This window comes from Salvia splendens, chromosome 12 (assembly GCF_004379255.2).
Source record: "Salvia splendens isolate huo1 chromosome 12, SspV2, whole genome shotgun sequence".
NCBI classification, from domain to species: domain Eukaryota; kingdom Viridiplantae; phylum Streptophyta; class Magnoliopsida; order Lamiales; family Lamiaceae; genus Salvia; species Salvia splendens.
This window is the reverse complement of record NC_056043.1, coordinates 15,469,072-15,491,986: the sequence shown is the minus strand read 5'-3', so window position 1 is coordinate 15,491,986 and position 22,915 is coordinate 15,469,072. Positions and strand designations below refer to the sequence as shown.

Below are 22,915 nucleotides of genomic sequence, written 5' to 3'. Positions count from 1 at the left end.
TACAAAATTAATTTAATTTCGGTAAAAGCATTCACAGTCTGACTAGCGTCAGTCCTAGTGGTCGCTACAATACCACTTCATGGTCTTACCCGGTGGTTCAGCCTAGTCTTCGCACTATCAATTAAAACTCATTTTTCATTGAATTTTTAATGTTATTTTTTTTCAATTACTAAAATACCAATATATATTATATTAAACATCACAAATTTAAACAAACACCTATATTACTTAATAAAAATAACTACATTATACATAATTTAAAAGATAAACTATATTATTATATTTTAAAAAACATACACTAGTCATCTAAATCCAACTTCTTGCTCAAATTCGCGATCATCTTCTAAATCCTTCGGCGGCGGCCTTCATCGGTGATATTTTCAAGGGTGTTGGTTAAGTTAAGTATCAACCCTATACTCTTAATTCTCGCGAAAACCACTGCGACGTGGCGGATTTTGCGGATTTTTTTTTCAAACTTTATATATACACTTGCGAAAAAAAATAATAATCCAAAAACACGTCGAGCTCTTCCTCGTCCGTGGTCCTGCATTGAGCGGACGACACGTCGGACGAGCGACGAGTGCGAGAACGTCCGCGGCCGAACTTTCGGTCAGCCCACTTTTCTGCGAGCTCGTTTATCGCCCTGCAATGGACAGACGAGCTCGGACGAGGATGAGCTCTCATGATCGTCCCGACGAAATAGCAACCACTGCGGATGCTCTAACAACATGTTATGTGTATACATGTACGAATTAAATACCACTTGCTTAAAGAAAAGAGAAAAAATATGGATCCAGACGCTTTTATGGTTACATTTTACTGTATTAAATTATGTCTTATTGTAATTAACTTATTTTGGTTTAAGAATTTGGTTTTATAGGACTAAAGAACAAGTATAACTTAAAAAGTCAAACTCAGATGACACAAACTTTATTGTTTGTGTTTTAAAAGTAAGAAAAATCAAGCTTGGGTTAACAAAAAATTACACATATCCGTAACTTTAAATACTAATAAAGTATAGTTTAATCATTTTTCTATTTTAGAATATTTCACTATAATTGCGATTTTTATATATAATAATAATTAAGACATTTTCTCAATCATATTTTAACCTCTCTTTAATAGACATAATAAATATTATTTTCTTAATTTTCGTATCAAAAGAAATATTTTAACTGTGATGGAATAGAAAATATGATCCATAAATATGACTCGCATAAATTTTGTTTTTATTCTACAAAACTTTAATTTTTTTATTAAAAGAATTTGTACTTGTGCTGATGTATTATCAAATATCATTTCATATATAAGATATTTCAATTTAATGTTTTCTATTATTATAATGTAATTATTATTATTATTATTATTATTATTATTATTATTATTATTATTATTATTATTATTATTATTAAAGTAGGGAATAATACCATAAAGGACTATGAAATACATAGTATGTAAGATTTTTGTTTTATTACTATACTCCATTGAGAGTTTGAATGATGTACAAATTGTAACTAATATAATTATTAATTACAAGATATGTGAAAGTTTGTCCTTATATCTATTTCTCTGTTGGTCTCTTAAATTAGAGTTGAAAAGATAGTACGGTTTGGTTTGAAGTTGGAATTGTTGTAGGACTGCAAAATATTTTGATGTACTATAAATTTAAAGCCGCCTCAATGGGACCATTGCAACTTGCAATTCATTGTCACTATCCAATAACCAAAGATTAAAAACATAAAAACAACAATTTATTTGTCACTACTTTCCTTGAAAACTGTCTCCCATAACTTTCACAAGGCTTCATACAATACAATTACACTACACTGCTTGATTTTTTTTAAAGATGTACAAAAAATGTTTCACAAATATACCATAGAAAATTTTCACTCATTTTGTAAATGCTACCCAAAATCTCTTTCTCTCGGATTAACAATATTAAATATATGATTGTATTTAACTATTGTATTCCTCGCAAATATTAAAGGATCTAAATACACCAACTTAAAGTGTGGTCAAACCTATCCCACGTCGAATGAGTGAGGTAAGTTGGAAAGTGTATATAATTCTTGTCCAACCTCAATTAGTTTGAGGCCTTTTGGGAGTGACCCAAAAACAAATTAGTGCAAGCTTGACTGAAAGTGGACAATATATCAAAATAATGTTGCAGTCGACAATCCTAACTCTGATATCAGAGCCCAGGTAGTTTGGGGTCGGGCCTGGATGAGGCTCGGTTATCAAGAAAAAATTAGACTGTTAGGAGTAAGAGTAAAGTAGTCGACCGGAACTAAGCACGAGTAGTGCTCGAGCTGACGTGAAGGAGAAATAAACCCCCAGCCCACACAAGTTCTGACAATTATAAGTGATATTATGAGGAGAATGGAACATGAATACATCTCGGCTTTATTAGAAACACCAAAGAGAAATCCTTACACGGATGCCTACGAACTACGTCGTCCCAATACCCATTCTCCAAGATGGTTTTTCAATATTTCAGATCGTCAATATATAGACTGGGTAAAAAGTGCACCAAACATAATTAAAAAATTCAAATTCAAATCCACTCAAATTATAGTAATAAACTAAACTCTAATATAAATAGGAATGTCAACGTGGATAAATTGGATGTTGGAAGAACAATGTTCTACTCAGTAAATTTAAACGTTGTCGTAACGACATTTTTGATTTATTGAAACGACATTTTTAAAACATTAATGTACTAGTAATTCTTCTCAAGGTTTGATTTATCGACCCTACATTTCGATTTGTCACGTCAATTTTAATTTGGGTGAAAATTTAATTTATGGAAAAGTGCTACTACAAGCTACAACAATTAAATTTGTCTACTTTTTTCTTTGATAAAAAAAAGGCAGGCAGTGCCCCATTACAAAACAAACTAACGGACGTAGGAAACACATAATCTATCATGTATGCATCAACTAAATACTAAGACCCAAATGAGGAGACTCTAAAACATGAACAACTATATGAAAACAGTATGCGTAATGACACAAAATGTTAGCAACGAAAATCCCTTCCATGTGCACTTTGACAACTACAAGTTCTTTAGTAATAATTTAGGAAAAAGATAGAAAGTGACAAGTAGAAGCGGTACAAAATAGATCAAATTACATAGAACAACTTAGCTTCACCGCTGTAATTGCTTATTGTTAGACAGCCCAGGCCATGAGCATGCATTGATAAAAAGTTAGTAATATGAACTTTCACTTTCTAGAGATGCATTGATAAACATTTAAAAACAGATAACGTCTATTCCCAACCCCAACCAGTGGAGTAACTCCGACAAGGTCAGCTTCTGTGGTTGCTGGTTGTTGCTGTGGCGGCGCAACGTTGCATTCCACCGTCACCACTATCACCTGCATTTAGTTGCCAGTTTTAAGTGTGCTAATTAAGAAATCCCAAAGCCAGATTGTTGTAGAGTTTCAGAGCAATGGCCAGTTTATAAGGCTTTTAACTCAAAGATTAGCACAATCAGCATGCATAAGTTATGTCACGCATCTGTAACACTGTTTGGGCTAAAAGCCAGAACAGGCAGCCAATGTTGTGCTTACCTGGCCGTGTTAAAATTTCTAAATCTTGTCCCACATTGACCTAGAAGTCCAAGTCGATGATGGATCACTTCATATCTTATTAACCTCACGAGTAGAAGTCCAATATTCATTGCAGCCCACATCGCTTGATGGTTCTCGTATCTTTTGTCTCATCTATACAAGTGTGGATAATTATAAGGCCTTTTAAGGGGGGTAAGTGACTCATTTCTAATAAACTAGATTTAAATTGTACCAATATCAAGAAGGGAATATCATACCAGAAATAGATAACACTAACCAAAACAGAATGAAACCAAGCTATAAGTGGCAATGTCTGGAGCTTGTCGTGCTTGTATACTGAGCATTTGTTAAAGAAACAAACATCAAAATTGAAAAACTCATATCATATCCACCACTATAATTATCCTAGCGGACAATTGAAAATTCTTGACTACTTATTTCGAACTGACAATAGTATTTATCGGAACTTCTATCAACTTCTAGGTGTCCATTCAAAAACATTACAGAGCTCATTCCTTATAATCAGTAAAAGAAAGCCAATTATATGTATTTTTCGAATGCCCAAACGAGAGCTACTCAAAACAATCAAATAGCAACATAAGAACTTAAAACTTTAAACAACCAATTGCACATGAATATAAAGTTGTTAACTGGGTCGGGCCAGGCCTGACCCATCAACTAAACGAAGCGGACATGAGTAACAAGAAGATGAATGTCACGGAGAAATGAGTCATAAGTATTTAGCTACTCATGTTCACAAGTATTCTAGCAAACAATGTTTGGTAAAATGATGAGGCTCGTTTCATGCATTTGTTCTGTGATGAAACTACACCCTTTTTCTGTAAACTAACGAACAATTTTGAGTCAGGTATGTGTGAAATCCGTCATGATCAAACGCTGCATGGACCAATTGGGCGGATAGATGGATCAAGAGGAATGAAGTCAAAAATTGCCGTGCTCAGTGGATCAAGTCAAAATTAAATGGAGCCAATAGGAGTTCCCCACATAGAAGATTGAGCATAATTCAAAAAACCCCAAAAAGCTAAGGGCAGGAACGACTTTTCGAGAGGATGGTACCCTAGGGATTAGAGCCCTACGCCTCTCTATAAATAGAAAGCCAAGCGCGAGTAGGGAGGAGACGGACATGAGGAGACGCATACAGAGAAACATACTTAGAAATTCAGCTCTCTTCTAGGGCTGAAATGAGAGCTCACTACTATACTTCACGTTCTTGATTTCCATCACACACGCACTTGGGTTCTGGGTCTTAGTTTTAGTTTCAGTTGGGTGGTGGTTTTATTTCAAAGTTTGAAGCTGTGTAACACCGTCCCGAGAAGGGGCAAAGATACAATCTGTTACTTTTTAGTCTTGCTACGTTCGGTTTTATGTTTCCCTGTTGTTATCAAATCTTAAATGCTTTTGTGAAGTGAATTTGGTGATATGATTTCATCTTACTTTGGATTGTTCTGTTTCCCATGCATGAGTTCTTTGATTTACCTTTGGTTCCTGATTTGTGAGCATCTATTAGCTAAGTGATTTTGTTACTGTTTAATTTATTGAATCTGAGCTTCTAACTTACGAATTTTGCTTGGTTGCGAATAAATCTTGGGTGAAGTGTTCTGGGGTGTTTAAATCTGGTCGTTTGTAGTATGTTAGAGTAGATCTAAGTATGTTTATGTTGATTGTAGGTGTGATCATGTCTGATTTAGCTTCAGAAGTTGTAGATCTGATAGTTGATTTATGATTTGTGCATGATTATGGCTTAGTTAGTGATTTACGTAGATGCAGTTGTTCTCTTAGGGCAGATTTTAAATTACAAGTTTATTATGCTAAGTTTGTTTGGTCGCAAGTTGTTCGTTAGGAAGGAAATGTCGAGATCTGATTATACTCTGTTTCCCTTTTGATTCTGTGAGGAAGATGAAGTTGTTGGAAAAGGTTTACTTTATCGTACGTTGTGTAGGAGACTGACACTCGTTCACTTTTACTTTGTTTGGCCTTTTCTGGTAATTTTAGTTTGAGTTGATTAAGTAGACTTTAATTCCTTTTTAGCAAGTCGGTCGATTTAGCTAGTTTAGTCTTCCAGGGATGTGCGTTCACAGTTTAGCCTTTCGGATGCCTTCTCTTACTTTGGGACGAAAATATGATGTTTGGGACATCAATGGATGTGTTTGGAGTTGTGTTTGTTGCCCTTTTATACATAGGTTTCTTAATCCTTCTCATGGTTACTGGAAAAACAGCATGTTCCAGCGAGTTGTTGGCTCAGCTCTGGAATTCTTCTCGATTTCAGCGAGTCACTAAGTTGCAACTCAACGAGTCGCTAAGACCCTTTTGTTCTCGATTTTGTTCCAAGCTCTTTTTCACTCTATTCTTCACCTGCTTTTAAACATAGCTTCGCAAAACGGACAAAGTACCAAATAATAGAAAATAAGATATAAATATGTGCTCTTTACAACCAAATGCTGACAAAATCACTAATCAGTTATGCACAGTGGGCTCTTACTTGACCACTTGCGTAAATGTACCAATATGCCTTAGTTGTTTAGGAGACTCAGCTTTAAAATCTAGTTTTCAAACAGGATTACCAAATTTGGAAATTAAAAATAAATTTTACGTCAGTTTTGCAAGTAATTAGGGTAATCAATTAATTGATACTAATAGGTAATCAAACTAAATTATATTCCATTAACTTTTAATGCAGATTAATTATCCTATGAAAGCATAGAAAAGAGCGAAGGCCTCTCCAGGCCAAAGAAATAATAGTGGCCGCAGTTAATTTACTCCCTCCATCCTCCCTACTATAAATGGTAGGTACATCTCACGGAGTACTAACTCATTTCTTATAAAACTAATATATAAAAATGGATCTCACATTTCACTATCCTTTCTCACTATATATTTCTTAAAACTCGTGCTAAACTCAAATGAGACTCTGATAAACCAAACAATAAATAGGCATGATAAATAATACTCCTTCCGTCCTAGCCTAAGTGAGCCGCACTCCCTCCGTCCGCGAATACGAGTCCATTTCTATTTGGCACGGATAAATATTAAGAAAAGTGGGTGGAAAAAAGTTACTGGTATATGGACCCCACTTATATATACTTCAACATCCCATAAAAATATGGACAATAGGTATAACACGAGAATTAAGATAAAATTAGAAAAGTAAGAGAGATGAGAAGAATGGAATGAGAAAGTAAGAGAGACGAAGAGAATGATAGTTAAAGTAGTGTTAGTGGATAGTGAGACATATATTATTAAATTGATATATATTTCCAAAAATGGAAGGCACATATATTTTTGTGGGACGAACGAAAATGGAAAGTGCACATATTTTTATAGGACAGAAGGAGTATTACTTTTAAATAGCATGGGAGTGGAATGACTTAGTGGAATGTAGACCTACTACCATTTTTAGTATAAATGAACCGAGACTTCTATTCTTCGACGGACCGGAATGGAAAAACAAGACTTCTATTCGCGGACAATGGGAGTATTCATTTTCGGTACGTCCCAACCTAAGTGAAACGTTTCATTTTATGGCGATAATTGACTCACTTTTTCTCCCCAGCTTTATCATTTTTCTTACTTAATTCTTTCTTTCTCTTCTTTACTTTACTTTCATTCTCACTTAAATCTATTTTTCTTTTTCTTACTTTATTTCTTTTACTTTACTATTAATAATTTAACTAAATAAACCACTACATAAATACTTATACTCCATTCGTCCCACTTAAGATGACACACTTTCCTTTTTAATTTGTCTCAACTAAGATGGCACATTTCTATTTTTGGTAACTTTCTCTCTCCAATTAATATACCCAACTACTCTTTTCTCTTTCCAATTAAATACTGAACTCTCTTTCTCTTTTCATTTAATACTTCCACACATTATTTCTTTCTCCAATTAACCACATTAACCACCAACTCCTAAAATCTCGACTAAGAAAATGTGTTATCTTAGCGGAGGGAGTATCAAAATAGAAACATCAATTTAGTTAGTAATTTTGGGGCGAAATTATTCACAGAGAGAACGAGGGTAAAAGATAAGGATTGCATCGACTCTCTCTGAGGTTTATCTTAAACCCTTCATATTCCCAAATTTCTTCGCATCTAATCTTGCATAAAGATGGTCTTGAACAATGAGAAAATCGGGTTTCTGGGGCAGTTTACATTAAAGATTACGTAAATGTACCCATTTTGTTATCTATTCCACATATGGGAAAAACGCCAATGAAATTGGCGTGTCTTTAAGTAAAAACACCAATGTTAATGGCGTGTTTATACGTAAAGACGCCAACGTACGTGGCGTTTTATAATTGTGTCGTATTTTGGGCGTATTCTCTCCAATTGCAAGTATGTTTAAAAACGTCAACTTGGTTGGCGTGTTTAGTAGCAAAAAACGCCAACCTGAGTGGCGTGTTTACTTGTTTTTGCAAAAAACGCCAACCTGAGTGGCGTGATTACCTAGTCACGAAAAACGCCAACCTGAGTGGCGTGTTTTCACAGGCTGATATACCAGCCGTGCCTCCCCCAAATCGCGAAAATCTCAATATACACACACTTCGACATTTCTCCAAGCTGCGCGCCTTCTCTCCGCGAAATCGCCCCCCTCTCCGTGATTTCGGCCTACATTCATCAATCGGTGCTATTCTTCCCCAAATTCATCTATTTTCTTCGGTTAGTATGCTTACCTTTTACATTATTAGAGTAAGTGGTGGATAGTTAGCTAGGGTTTGTAATGGGTTGTGAATTGAGTAGAAATATTATGCATTTTGGATTGGTTGAATGGCATTATTGTTGATTATTATGTTGGATTGTTTGGGTTTAAGTGAATTTGTGTATAAATTTGATTATAAACCTAAACCCTAGGGTTGTTATAGCTAAAAAATTGGGCAAATTGTTTTGGTTTATGTGGGTTTTGGTTGATGTATGTTGATTAGTTTGAATTGTTAAATGTGTTTATATTGTTAGGTTTGTCAAATTGAAATTGGACAAATTGAAATTGTTAGGTTAGGCAAAATTGAAATTGGGCAAATTGAAATTGTTAGGTTGGACGAATTGTTAATTTAAATTGTTAATTTTGTGTAGGTGAATTGGATTATGATTTTGAATGTGCAATGTTGTGTAGGTGAATTATTTGATGTTGGTGTTCAATTTTGTGATATTGGATTAAATTGTATCTAATTATTGAAATGGTTTATGGTTGGTTATTGTTGAATTTGGATTATGAATGTTGTGTAGGTAAATTATGGCATCATCTTCAACCTCTCGTCGTCGGCTTGCATGTGGTCCTGCGGATCCATCTGTATTATATTTTCAGAGACAACACGTCTCTAACAACATATGGGCAGGAGTTCCATCCGAATATGTACGCTGCCGACGATATGAAGGATTAATTTGGGATGTTCCCATCCATCAATATGTCTTGGCAATAGTGGATCAGATGGGGTTTGGGGGTATATTAAGGTGTGGTAAACCAAAAGACATTGACCACCATCTTATCACAGCTTTGATTGAACGTTGGTGGCCAGAGACTCACACGTTTCACTTTCTAGTCGGTGAAGCGAATGTGACACTGGAAGACGTGGAGGTCTTATGGGGCCTGAAAGTTGATGGAGAGGCTCTGACAGATTACATCCCCCCGACGGAAGCGGGATATTGGAAGGACAGGTGTTTGGATTTTCTAGGATTCATACCGGACGCATCCGAGTTGAAGGAAATGGCTTTTAAGCAGACAAGCTTATCGCGTCAATTGAGGATTGAGCTGTCTGGTGACCACGAACACAACATATATGCTCAGCGGGCTCGTATCTATTGTCTGCTATTACTTGGTGGTCTGATGATCCACAACGGCTCCGGAAATAAAATTCCGTTCTTCTACCTACACTTTTTCTTGGATATAGAACGGTGTTCTACATATAGCTGGGGTGGTGCGACGTTTGCTTGCTTGTACCACAATTTGTGTGAAGCGGCCGTTGCTAAGAGGACGGATGTAGGGGGAGCCTTAACTCTATTACAGCTTTGGGCTTGGGAGAGAATCCCAAATATTAGACCGAGGATGCTAGATCCCGTGCATACAGACTATCTACCATGTGCAAGCACGTAAGTTGTTCACTAATTCATTTTTTAAGCTTAATGTTCATCAATCTTCGTGTTCTTCGCTCATAATTTAAATTTTTTAGATGGAATGGTCCGGCGTCATATGTAAAAGCACCCGGACATTGTATTGAAAATTTCCGAGATCAGTTCTCCATGATGCATCCTAATCAGGTACTTCATATACTTATAAATTGTTTTTTGTTTTTTGTTTTTATTGAAATTATTTTGAAAAATTTGTATCACATGGGAGACCTTATCTCCACCGAGAGTTGCCGGAAAGTTGTGATGCCGGTCGTCCTATATGGATGTCGATAACAACGCTTATTTGTTGGAATCTGGCTGAGCCACACCTGCCACACCGAGTGTTACGCCAATTCGGGATTGTCCAACCGTATATCCCGGATCTCCCACGGTTCCACGGTTCTGATTTTTCGAAACAAGATCGCCGTGGAAAAGCTGGTCGGAATTGGGTTCAATGGCACGCCAATTATATACAGGAGTGGGACAACAGGCACTTTACGATATGGACTGATCTGGATGACAGTACTGAGCCTGTTGCAACGGAAGAATATATGAATTGGTTTCGCCAAATCACTGTGGTGTATTTAACCAAACCCGGCGTGCATGCTGAAGAGGGATTCCACGAAACGGCATCGTCTCATAACTTTACGGTACATTATTTATACTTAACTAAACCCTGATTACTTATTTAAATTCATATTACGATATGTACTTAACTTTGAAAAATTATAGGTGGAGACTCTTCACAATATACGCCACTTTCTAAGTGGCCGAGCTGCGACAGGACATTTATGTCCGGATATGGAAACCATTTCGAGGATGGTTGAAGAAGGACTGCAGATATCCGGGGAGGCTCAGCTGATGGACTACCGTCCTTCGCAGCGCTCTGCAATGGACGTGGACGTACCCGTAAGGCAAAAGGCAAAACGACGAACCAAGAAGAAAACCGCATGCGGAGAGTCGTCATCTCAGTTTGTACACAACTCCGATGACGATTTTGTGGAACCACCTCCACCGAGCTCTGCACTTCGAGGCCGTCATTCTGTCAGCCACACCGGTAGGACCGGAGAAGATATTGGCCTCAGTGATGTCCCCGCTTCTCCACCGCGGTCGTCTGTACATGATGATTTTTTTGGGGTGGATCTTGAGAACGCTGTTGTTCAAGATACTCCTCCCTCAAGGATCCCTAGATCTACATCCAAGATTGGGAAGGGGATACGACGCCTGTTTATGCGGAAAAGTCGTGACGAGTGAACTAATTTGAATTCTTTACATTAGTAATTGGATACATTCTCTTGATATTAGTGTTTTAACTCATTGATTTTAACTCTTTATATTAGTAATTTGATATTGGTGTTTTTTCATTTGCTTTGAACTCATTGATTTTAAGTCTTTATGCTTAAGTCTTTGGATGTATGAATTATTATTTCGTAGTAGTTGAAATGAAAACTAGCAAATAAAGAGATAGAGGAAATAGCGACATTCTGAACAAACACGCCATTTCCATTGGCGTCTTAGGTAAAACGCCAATGAAGATGGCTTGTTTTGTTAAAAACGCAAATGTCATTGGCGTGTCTAAGTTAGAAGGAATTTTGGCCAGATTTTTCACGACGCATTCTGAACAAAAACGCAAGTCCCGTTGGCGTGTTTTAAGAATTAGGTAACACGCCAATGAAGATGGCGTGTTTTATTAAAAACGCCAATGTAATTGGCGTGTCTAAGTTGGAAGGAATTTTGGCCAGATTTTTCACGACGCATTCTGAACAAAAACGCCAGTCCCGTTGGCGTGTTTTAAGAATTAGGTAACACGCTAATGAAGATGGCGTGTTTTATTAAAAACGCCAATGTAATTGGTGTGTCTAAGTTGGAAGGAATTTTGGCCAGATTTTTCACGACGCATTCTGAACAAAAACGCCAGTCCCGTTGGCGTGTCTATTAAAACACGCCACTCCCATAGGCGTGTTTTAAATAAAAACGCCACCCAAGTTAGCGTTTTTAGCTGATCATTTATTCCTTAATACGCAATTTTACTCAATATATAAGTAAATACAAATATTACCCAATACATAAGTCCAAATATTACTAAATACAGAAATCCAATATTACACAATGCATAAGTTCAATTGTCTCGCCTTTTCCGCGTAAAAAAGCTACGGATACCCTTCCCGATTCTGGCGGTTGAGAGTCTAGACGGAGGAGTATCTTGCACAACTACATTCTCTAAATCAACCCCGAAAAAATCGTCTCGCACAGAAGACCGAGGTGGAGAATTTGGGACATTATTGAGACTGATGTCTTCGCCTGTACCACCAGTGTGGCTGACAGAATGACGACCTCGAACTGCAGATCTTGGTGGAGGTGGAGGCATAAAATCGTGATCGGCATCATCAGTGTGACTGACGGAATGACGACCTCAAACTGCATATCTTGGTGGAGGTGAAGGCATTGAGTATCCATCCTTGAAAGAGCATTTGGGCAGTTGCGCCTGTCGTGACCTGGTTGACGACAATGTTTACATCGGCGTCGGGCTCGTGGCTGGTCAGCTTCACGGACATCCATCTGATTAGGAATCCTAGTAGTACGGTATCGACCGTGACTTTTAGGCATTAACTGAGCTCGTGAACATTGCAAAGTCCATTCAGGCACGGCCCAATAATCTTGGTGTCTGGGTGGATTGAACACCGTAGAATATTGGTGTACCCAAACACTTGTGCGGTATACGGGATCAACAAGCGACAACATGTTGTCGTTTCTAAACCACGCAACTGCCGCTGCATGTGAACATGGAAGTCTCCACATCTGCCACTTTTGACATTTGCAGTGCGACTCCAAGTACTTTACCTTCCACTTATTAGCGCCATTTCCACCAATTTGATGCATTGTTCGAACCACATAATGGCCTGCAATTGTGTTGGGTGCTCTCACATTATGTAATTGACCTTTTGCATCATTTTTGCACACCTTTTCATGCGCCCACTGGGTAAGTGGTGTGGCACACTGTGTTGATGCAATTGACTGGTCATTGAACCATTCTATTGTCCTCCAGAATATCATATCAATGCAAGCTTTAATTGGGAGTTGTCTTGCGCCTCTCAACACATTGTTGTAAGATTCCACCATATTAGTGATCACCTCACCCCATCTTTTGTGATTGTCATACGCCAGATTCCATTTTTCTAACTCCACGACATCAAGGTACTGCAAAGCCTCGGTGTTGACGTTTCGAAGTAAACGACGTCTGATCTTAAACTTGCGCTTCTTGGTAGCAATACCAATTTTCCAAACAAGTCTTTTAACCATGATACCTTTGTGATTCTGCAAAACATTCTTTCTAACATGTACCAAGCAAAATCTGTGATGACCCACATTGGGTTCTTCTTTCCATATGGGAGAATTCATTGCATCTATGATTCCCACATGCCTATCAGATATGACACATATTTCATGTTTTGCTACATGAAGTCTAATGCGTTCCATAAACCAATTCCAACTTTCTTTGGTTTCCTCATCAACAAAGGCATATGCAACAGGCAAACATTTCTTATTAGCATCAAATCCAACGGCAATAAGAATTTTACCTCGACATCGTCCACGTAGATGAGTCCCATCAACCGTTAAAACTGGTTTGCATAGTTGAAAAGCCTCCACAGCTGGTCCAAAAGCCCAGAATACGTACTTGAATACCTTGTTCATACCATTGCTTAATAATATGTCATCGTGCAACCATTCCACAATTGTGCCAGGATTTTTTCTTTGCAATTCATTCAAATAAGCTGGTAACACTTTGAACGACCACTCCCATCCACCATATACAAGTTCAATCGCTGTCCTCCGAGCATACCATGCTTTCTTGTAACTAACTTTGACATGAAATCTATTTTCAATATCCGCCACAATTGCTTTTACCTTGTAGCAAGGATCGTTTTCTATCTGATGTCGAACACTCAACGCTATCATACCCGACGAAAGATTAGCGTGCCCATTATAGTTACGATCCCCCATGCAAGTATGAGCAGTGCTAAACACTCTAATTTGCCAGTGTTCATCATGCTTTCTCAGTGTTGCTCGGCACTCCCACAAACATTTCGGTAATGAGGTATCCTTCGGATTTCCTTGTGGCCACTTACAAACTGCATGCCATCTCTTACCTTTACTTTCAGCAACTGTATATTGTCGGATTTTTTCCAAATGCCAATGAGTCACAACTGCCTTCAATTCCAACTTCGTTCTAAATTTAGTATGCAAACCGACATTGCTAGGATCTTTTTCACTCCAATAATGCACACTGGGATCATCACGTTCAAAGTTTTTGTGATCAAAACTATCATATGGACCTGGTAAGGTGCGAAAATAGTTGATTCCACGCTGTGGGAACTGTGGAACTACTCTTCCACCAATTGCCCTTCCACCAACTGAGGTTTCTCCAACTGTTGTTTCTCCAAGTGGAATGGATGGTCTTGAAGCAACAAATTGTTCATCATCCGACGGATCATCATCTGAGTCTGTACTAACCGGGTCGGAATCTTCAGAATAATAAGGTGATTGTGGATCAAGAAAGTCGGCTTTATCAGGACCTATTACGTCCTCAACCGCATCACAATTGTCACTTTCCCCTAAATGCACGCCTCCAGCTTCAAAATCTTGTGTTGCAGCAAAATATGGTTCTTGGGCTCTCGTAGACGTACCAACATCATAACTTATGACATGATGACTATGATGTTCAGTAATTGCCGAATACTCAACATATAATTCAATTAGACCTCCAATAACCATACTCTCACTAAACATTAGTTGCATGCATACTTCGTCTAGTAGAACACCTACAAACGTGACTCCGGCTCCAAAGCATATTGTACGTTTCCATATTATTTGAATGTTGTTTTCATATATGATTATCCCCATCCTTTCACAAATTTTTTCCACAAGCTCATCGTACGAAATTGTTTCATCCAACATAATGAATCCTTTAGCAAAAGGAGGATCATACGAAATAACTGCTTCGGGAATTATCTTTCCACCCCAATATAAATTGACACACCACGTCATACTATCTGCAATAATGTAAAACACAAATAAATATGTATTATTTTTACATTCATCATTATGTAGAGTGAGCCAAATATGCTAAATAATAATTCTACACAATAATAATTCTACACAATAATAATTCTGCACAATAATAATTCTACACAATAATAATTCTGCACAATATTTCAACTCAATTCACAACCAATTACAAACCCTAGCTAACTATCCAACAATTACTCAAATAATGTAAAAGATAAGCATACTAACCGAAAATAATATACAAATTTGGGGGAAAATAGCACCGATAGATGGATGGAGGGCGAATTCGCGTGGAGCAGTCTACCTTGGATAAGAGTGTGTGGGCTGAGTTTTTCGCGATTTGGGAGTGTGTGGGCTGAGTTTTTCGCGATTTGAGGGAGGAGAAGGGGATATATTAGATCTGTATAAAGCCGCCAATTGCAGTGGCGTTTTCTTTGAAACACGCCGACCACGTTGGCGTATTTTATCAAAACGACATTCTACCCGGCGTTTTTACTTGAATAAACACGCCAATGAAAAAGGCGTTTTATATTATACACGCCAATGCGAATGGCGTTTTATACTCAATACTGTATTTATAAAAAATACGACTAAAATACGTTGCAATTAAAACACGCCAACGTAGTTGGCGTTTTAAATTAAAACCCGCCATTGTTGTTGGCATTTTTACTTATAAAAACGCCAATGCGGTTGGCGTTTTTCTCATATATGGAACAGATAACAAAACGGGTACATTTCCGTTATTTCTGAGGCCAACTGGCCTAGAAATGCGTTTTTCCCCTTGAACAATTGTAAAACTTCCAATCTTTTTATCGTCTTCTTTCTTCTACTTGCCCTAATTAGTCTTCATACTTCTCCTAATTTTGCGGTTGAATGTGCCAATGGTTTCTGAAACTCAAAGAGCTCGTTCTGGGTAGACAAATGTTATAATTTGCAATTTGTTGAAATTACAGTTAGGTTTCCTTGGCATTGTTTTGATTTAAGCTTGCTTTCTGGTATTTTTATGCTTTTGTTTCATTTACATTTGATTTTTTATGTGATTTTTGTAATTCTATTGTTTTGACCCAAATATTGATATGGAGTTTGCATCAGAAAATGGCAGCACAGTTAATAATCAAAGAATGGACTGCAATTCAGCAGTTTCCCGCCGCTACTCAAGAGAAATTGGTTAACTTGCTGTCAAAATTGAAGACTCAGGTTCGAATTTTTGCTCAAACCTTGGCTTTTCTTTACTTCATTTTCAGTTAACAGAAGGGAAATAGATGCAATTCCTACTATGTTGAACTGGTTTAGTCAAAATCGATCATTCTCACAGCCTAGTTTTTTTTATGCTGTTGTTTAACTTATACTTTACCCAACTTTGTAGAATGTTGACACTTTAACGATCCTTGTTATGGGGAAAGGCGGTGTTGGTAAATCTTCAACAATTAATTCGATAATAGGGGAACGAGTGGTCACTGTGAGCGCTTTTCAGGTAAATGTAGTTTGGATTTGAGACTTAGACTTGCAATTTATGGTATGTGTGATGTGATTACTGAGTAAACTTGCTAACTTGTTTTATCTTTCCTTTAGTCGGAAACCCCAAGGCCATTTATGGTTCACGGTCGCGATTAGGTTTTACGTTAAACATTATTGACACCCCTGGACTCATTGAAGGAGGCTATATCAATGACCAAGTTCTAGATTCCATAAAAAGGTTCATGACCAAAAGCTGCAATTACTGAGACATTCTGCCATTAAGTCGTATCTTATTTATCACCTCTTTCTTCGATAGATTTCTGGGCAGCCTCCTTATGACCAAGACAATTGATGTCTTACTTTATGTGGAGCGTTTGGATGCATATAGAGTGGATAATTTGGACAAGCAGATTGTGAAAGCCATCACCGAGAGTTTTGGCAAAGATATCTGGCACAAGGCAATGATTGTCCTTACTCATGCTCAGCTCTCACCTCCAGATGCATTGAGTTATGAGGAGTTCTTTTCCAAGAGATCAGAATCACTTTTGAAATGTGTTCGACAAGGGGCTCGGATTAGCAAAAAGGAAGTTCAGGTATTATCTTTTTCATTACTTATCTTATGTTCTAATGCCCTCTTGGATTAAATGTTTTGCTTCATTATATTTTATTTAACCCAGTTTAGATGTGTGTGTTGAAAAGCCCTTTTTGAACACATTATAAGCTCTTAGTTGATTGGTTCCTGTATGACACTTTGTCGAGCATCCACTTAAGTGGGCTAATTTGCTAATATAAGCTTGAGCCCTGAATCATGGTAAAACAGACAACATTAACTTAAAGTTGAAGGCATATTGGATGGAACACTGAATGTGATAGCATTCAAATTGCATTCAGTAGAGTCATATAATTCTATAGCATCCCTTCGACTTACAAAAATGCATACCGTTGATTCATTTCACATGCTCGTTAATCTAAATTGCCTTAGCTTCTATATTAGTTATGAAGGGAAAAGATTTAGGATCGTGATGCTTAATTGGCCTTGCCCTGCCCGTCTTGTTATTTATGCTTTATTATTCCCAAAGCAATATGATTACGTTTTGGTAAGATATGTGTTTTTTCGGCCTGGGAATGGAAAGTAAGCTTTCAACTAAGTAAGATGCAGAAGAATAATTCTCATTGCATACATGTGTTACTGTCTTGTTTCCAACTGCATCATTAGTGTGATGTGGTTTGCCTTCATAACAAAACTTGAATTGTATTAATAGCCCCAATAGTTGATGGGTCTGATTTTTTGCTTTCTTATTTCCAAAAAACAAATACAGTACTAGTACTATTTTGGTGGACTACTGAACTAGTGATCTCGCAGTCAGATGTTGTCTTATAATATGTCTAATTATATGGGATTTGGGTCTATGTATCGACATTTGTTTTCTGAAATCAACATTCTTGGTTTCCTAATGCCATTAGCTCGAACTATGGTTTCCTCTTATCTTAGAATTTTGCTATTCCTGTTGCACTGGTTGAGAACAGTGGGAGGTGTAACAAGAATGACAATGATGAGAAGGTAAACTTCTTTCATATAAGTTTTTCAATACTTCTGTGTTTTTCATGTTCCTAAGCTGACTTTTGGGGATGTCAGATCCTTCCAACTGGAAGCCCTTGGATTCCTAGTTTGGTACATACTATCACCGATGTTGCCTTAAATGGAAAAAGAGGTATTCTCATTGACCAGAAATTGATAGAATGGCCTAATGCTAATGGCAGGGGAAAACTCTTCATCCCATTGATTCTAGCATTCCAAGTAAGCTTTTATCTTTTCTACGTATTTTTGTAGCCCTCTTTCTAACTTGTAAGTTCAAGAATTTCTAGACCACGATCTTTATACCTTTCTCCTCGTTGGACAGTACTTGTTTGTCATCAAACCAATTCAGAAGTTGATCAAGAACGATGTTGCTAAAGAGACTAAATCTTCATGGGCATGAGTGCTTATTCGTCTCTTGCTGGGCGTCCCTCTAATTTGAAAAACAGGTAACAATGTCGACCTGCGGCTGTAGAGATGGTATAGATTTTGTAAGCTCAATCCACTGGGTTGTTCGTCGGGCCTACCTTTCCGGCTATACATATGTTTTTATTCTGGAATCCAGATATTATGGCTCTAACTTTGTTCTTAGTCCCGGCTGCTACGGGAATGATCAGGTTTTGGTTTTCAGAATTCACTGTGTTGTTATTAATCTCTTGAAATTGAATTGTTGAGAGCTCCCCCTGTCCCACTCAAGATGTCCACCTTTCTTTTTTAGTTTGTCTTACTGAATATGTCCACCTTTCCTTTTTAGTTTGTCCCACTCGAGATGTCCACTTTCTATATTTGGAAATAAATCTCCCTCTCCTCTCGTTATTAAAATATTCAATTACCAATTTTACTCTACTTTATACTAATACTCAACTACTCCACTTAAAATCCCGTGATATTCAGGAATGTGGATATGTTGAATGAGAAGGATGGAATATTTGTTACTTACTCTTGCTGTATACGAAAATAGTTTTTTTTTGTAGAATATTAATGTGTAATCCTAATAATTTATGAGTTGATTAATTGACAAAAAGTAAGAGAGAGGTTTCCTGTGTACCCTCCCGAATAGGTATAACATCTCAATCACGATTAATTAATTCATTAAGTTTTGATTGATTAGCTAATTATGATTAAGACTTTTTATATAATAACCATTATAAATTTTTAATGAGGTTCTCATGGTGTTCACGCGGACATAATTTTTTTTATTTGTCATAAAGTAATTTTATGTTGTTTGATTATTAAAATATTATCAATTGATATATTGCACTACATCTGTCATATTAATTGAGTCATTTTTTTAATTTAAAAAATCCCAAGATAATTGAGTCATTTCTATTTTTGGTAAAAAGTAACCTCTTTTACTTTATTTTTTCTTCATCTCTCTTACTTTATTCAACATCCACTTAATACTATTCTTAATTTTCATGCCGAAAAGAAGTGTCTATATTAACAAGCAACAGAGTGGGTGTTGAAGTAGTACAATATATATAGGGTTTATATGTATATAGGTAGGGTAATTTTTATATTGCTTACAACATCATAATCCAAAACTAAGACTAAATCTACACCCTTACACTTCGAGATGAGTGGATGAGTTAGACCTCACAAATTTCAATAAATAGTAGACAAAATATCAACAAAGAGGTAAGATCGTCATTTTGTTATCATATCATAATTCTTGTGATTTTTTTGATATCAACATAGTGCATTAAAAATATCAATACAATGACAAGAGTATTTCAAAACAAGTATACGAAAATATCAACACATATCTATTGACATTTTACATACATTATATTGACTTTTTTATGTATTTATTGATAAAAAAATATGCTTATCAACATATACGAGCTAAAATAAAAATGATCAAATTTCATCATCCGAGCGTCATCAGGACATATGTAATTGAGATCTTGTTAGAATCCTTATAAAATTACTTTAATTTGATATACTTTTTGTGAAAAAATAATTTAAATCGAGAGAGTTACGTAAATTTAAAGTTTTGAGATAATTTTGAAGAGAGACAAAGTAGTTAGTTTTAACTACATATATATAAGAATTGATATTAATACCATTTAAGTTTATTTACTAATTATTTAAATTTAAAATATAATGCAATTGGTATTATTTCAACCATTAGATCTCATAATCTAATAGCTAAGAATTGATCTTAGCTTTGGATTGCTAATTTGTTAGCAATTGATCACAACTCTAGATGTGATCAATTGCTAACTTTCCTAGTATTGCTAATTACAATTAGTTAGAGGCCTTAGGATCTTTAGAGATCTAGTGGTCTATAATTTGACGTGTATAATTTTGTTTTATTATTACTTAAATTTAAAAAGACAAGAAGAACTACCAAATTTAGAGTTTTGGATCAAACTGTCAACATAGTGTATTAAACATATTAATACGATGCCTTGAGTATGTCAACACAATTTTGAATTGATATTTTATATGTGTTATGTTGATATATTATGATAGTTATGTTGATATTAAGCTGCTTCTTGACAAATACAAAATTTAAGATTTTTTTTAAAAATTTTGACATCGGAACATATGCAATTGAGATCTCATTAGAATCCTTATAAAATTATCTTTAATTTGATACTCCCCGTCCCATAAAAATAGATTACACTTGCCATTTTGGGATGTTCCGTAAAAGTAGACCAATTCTATTTAAGGAAACCTTTTTCTCTCCAATGATGTGAGTCTCATTCTCCACTAACAACACTCTAATCACTTTTTCTTTTTATCTCTCTCTCACTTTACTACTTGTGCATTAAAACTCATGCAATTCCAAATTATGTCTATTTTTTAGACGGGGGGAGTATATGCTATGTGAAAATTAAAATTGAGATAATTATATGCATTAAATGTTTTAAATATTTTTTTAAACCTAGTTACAAATAATGTGTTATTAATTGATACTCGGAGCTGAATGATCATAACCCTTGATTTAAAGATCCAATGTTTATTATTTAGTTGTAGTTAGCAATTTAAGGGTGAGTTAACAATATAACACACATTATATATTGCATAAACTCCAAACTATGATTTGGACCATTAAATTTCAAGATTTGATTTCAACAGATGACAAATAACGTCAACAGAAAATGTCAACACAACGTCAACATTGTCAATCACTTGACGCTGTGTTGACATTTTTCTGTTGACGCTATTTGCCATCTGTTGACATCAAATTTTGAAATCTAACGGTCCAGATCATAGTTTGGAGTTAGTAGGAAAGATGCCGTTTGCATTTTATCAATACCCTATGTATATACCGTCCCATTAGAAATGAAACATTTGCTTTTCAGCACGAGATTTTATATAGTGTTGTTTTCGGAGTTAATGAAGAGAAAATAAAGTAAGAGATATGAAAAAGTAGAGATGGTGTTGTTTCCATTTTATGTAACGTTTCATTTTTATTGGGACAACCCAAAAAGGAAAACGTTTCATTTTTAATGGGACAAGGGAAGTACATACCAAATTAGTCTTAAACGCTAAACACGAACAACATCATTATAAGAGAACCCAAAGTTCATTGTAACAAACTAATAACAAACTTATAATGAACTTGTAATTTTAAATTATGTAAGATGATATAATTGTTTTTAAATCTCTGAATTCACTAAAATGAACTACAAATAAAATTGTAATGAAATCTTTGTTATTTGATAATGGTGTATTTGGTGCTTAGTATTTAAAACTAGTTTGGTATACTCTCTCCGTCCCACTCAAGATGTCCACCTTTCATTTTTAGTTTGTCCCGCTCAAAATGTCTACTTTCTATATTTGGAAATAAATATTTAACTACTTTTTACGCTTTACTTATTCCACCTAACAATTATTCCTAAAATCTCGTGCCACTAAAAAATGTGGTCATCTTGAGTGTGACAGAGAGAGTATAATTCAACTAGGCCTGGCAATTTTTGGCACGACACGATAATACGACACGAACCCGCACGAAATTAATGGGTATGTGTCAAGGCTTATTGGGTTCGTGTCCTTATCGTGACGACACGAAAACTTCATGTCGTGTTCGTGTTACACGTTAAGAAATAATATTAATATATTAAAATATTATTATTATTATTATTTTTTATTTATTTTAAAATTGTGAAATTTAAAATTAAAATTTAAAATTTAATATTAGAAATAATATTAATATATTATAATATTAATATATTATAATATTATTATTATAGTGTCGTTATGGTATCGTGTCGTGTTGACCCAAAGTAGTTTGTGTCGTGTTCGTGTATGAGGGTAGCGGGTCGTGTTCGTGTCCGTGTTTGGAATTTTCTTAATGGGCCGTGTTCGTGTCATTATCGTGTCGACACGATAACGACACAACACGTACGATTTGAAACCCCTAAATTCAACCATATATCCGGACAATATGTCAATTTGCGAGGGAAAGTGAGCGCCACTTGTTAGCATTTTTAATTATTTTTTTTACAAAATTCTGTCTCCTCTCGTAAAATCTCTGTAATTCTAAGATTTACCGACATTTTCTCTTCTCTTTCATCTCTCAATGGAAAAATTAAAAAAAATTCTCATTTTACTTCCTACCAATTCTCAAATTTTTATTATAGAAGAGAGTAATAGCAAAGAAGAAGAAAATTAGCTTGAATTCGATTTTGCTAATGTGCCAATTGGGAGGTGCAAATTCTCCACAAACATTATTTTTTTAATTTGTTGCAATCAAACCATACGTACAATTGTAGTTTCACACAAAACTCATTTGCGTAGCTTGGGGAATTTGTTGAATAAAATGTATTGTGATGTTATTGGGTTGGGTTAGATTTGGAGATTCAATGGAGGGTGATGGATTGAATTGCCTATACTATTGGAAGTTAGTCACTTCGCATGTAAAAATGATAAGTAGTTGTTGAATATTGGTAATGAATTTGGATATTTTCTGTTGTATTTTATTATTGTAACAATTAAATCAATTGTATATTCAATAATTCTTTCAAAATTTAGAATGGTGTTATTTGAGATTGTGAGGAATTACATTGAAATTATTGCAACTTAATTGTTTGATAAAATACTTAAGTAAAACTTGCAATTGTTAATATAAAATTCACTTATTCTTGCTCTAAGCATAATATTTTTT

General features: G+C 35.7%; 1 pseudogene; it reads left to right on the top strand.

Moving 5' to 3' along the window:
* Positions 1-15,490: 15,490 nt before the first annotated feature.
* Positions 15,491-18,513, top strand: LOC121757376 (annotated as a pseudogene).
* Positions 18,514-22,915: the final 4,402 nt, after the last annotated feature.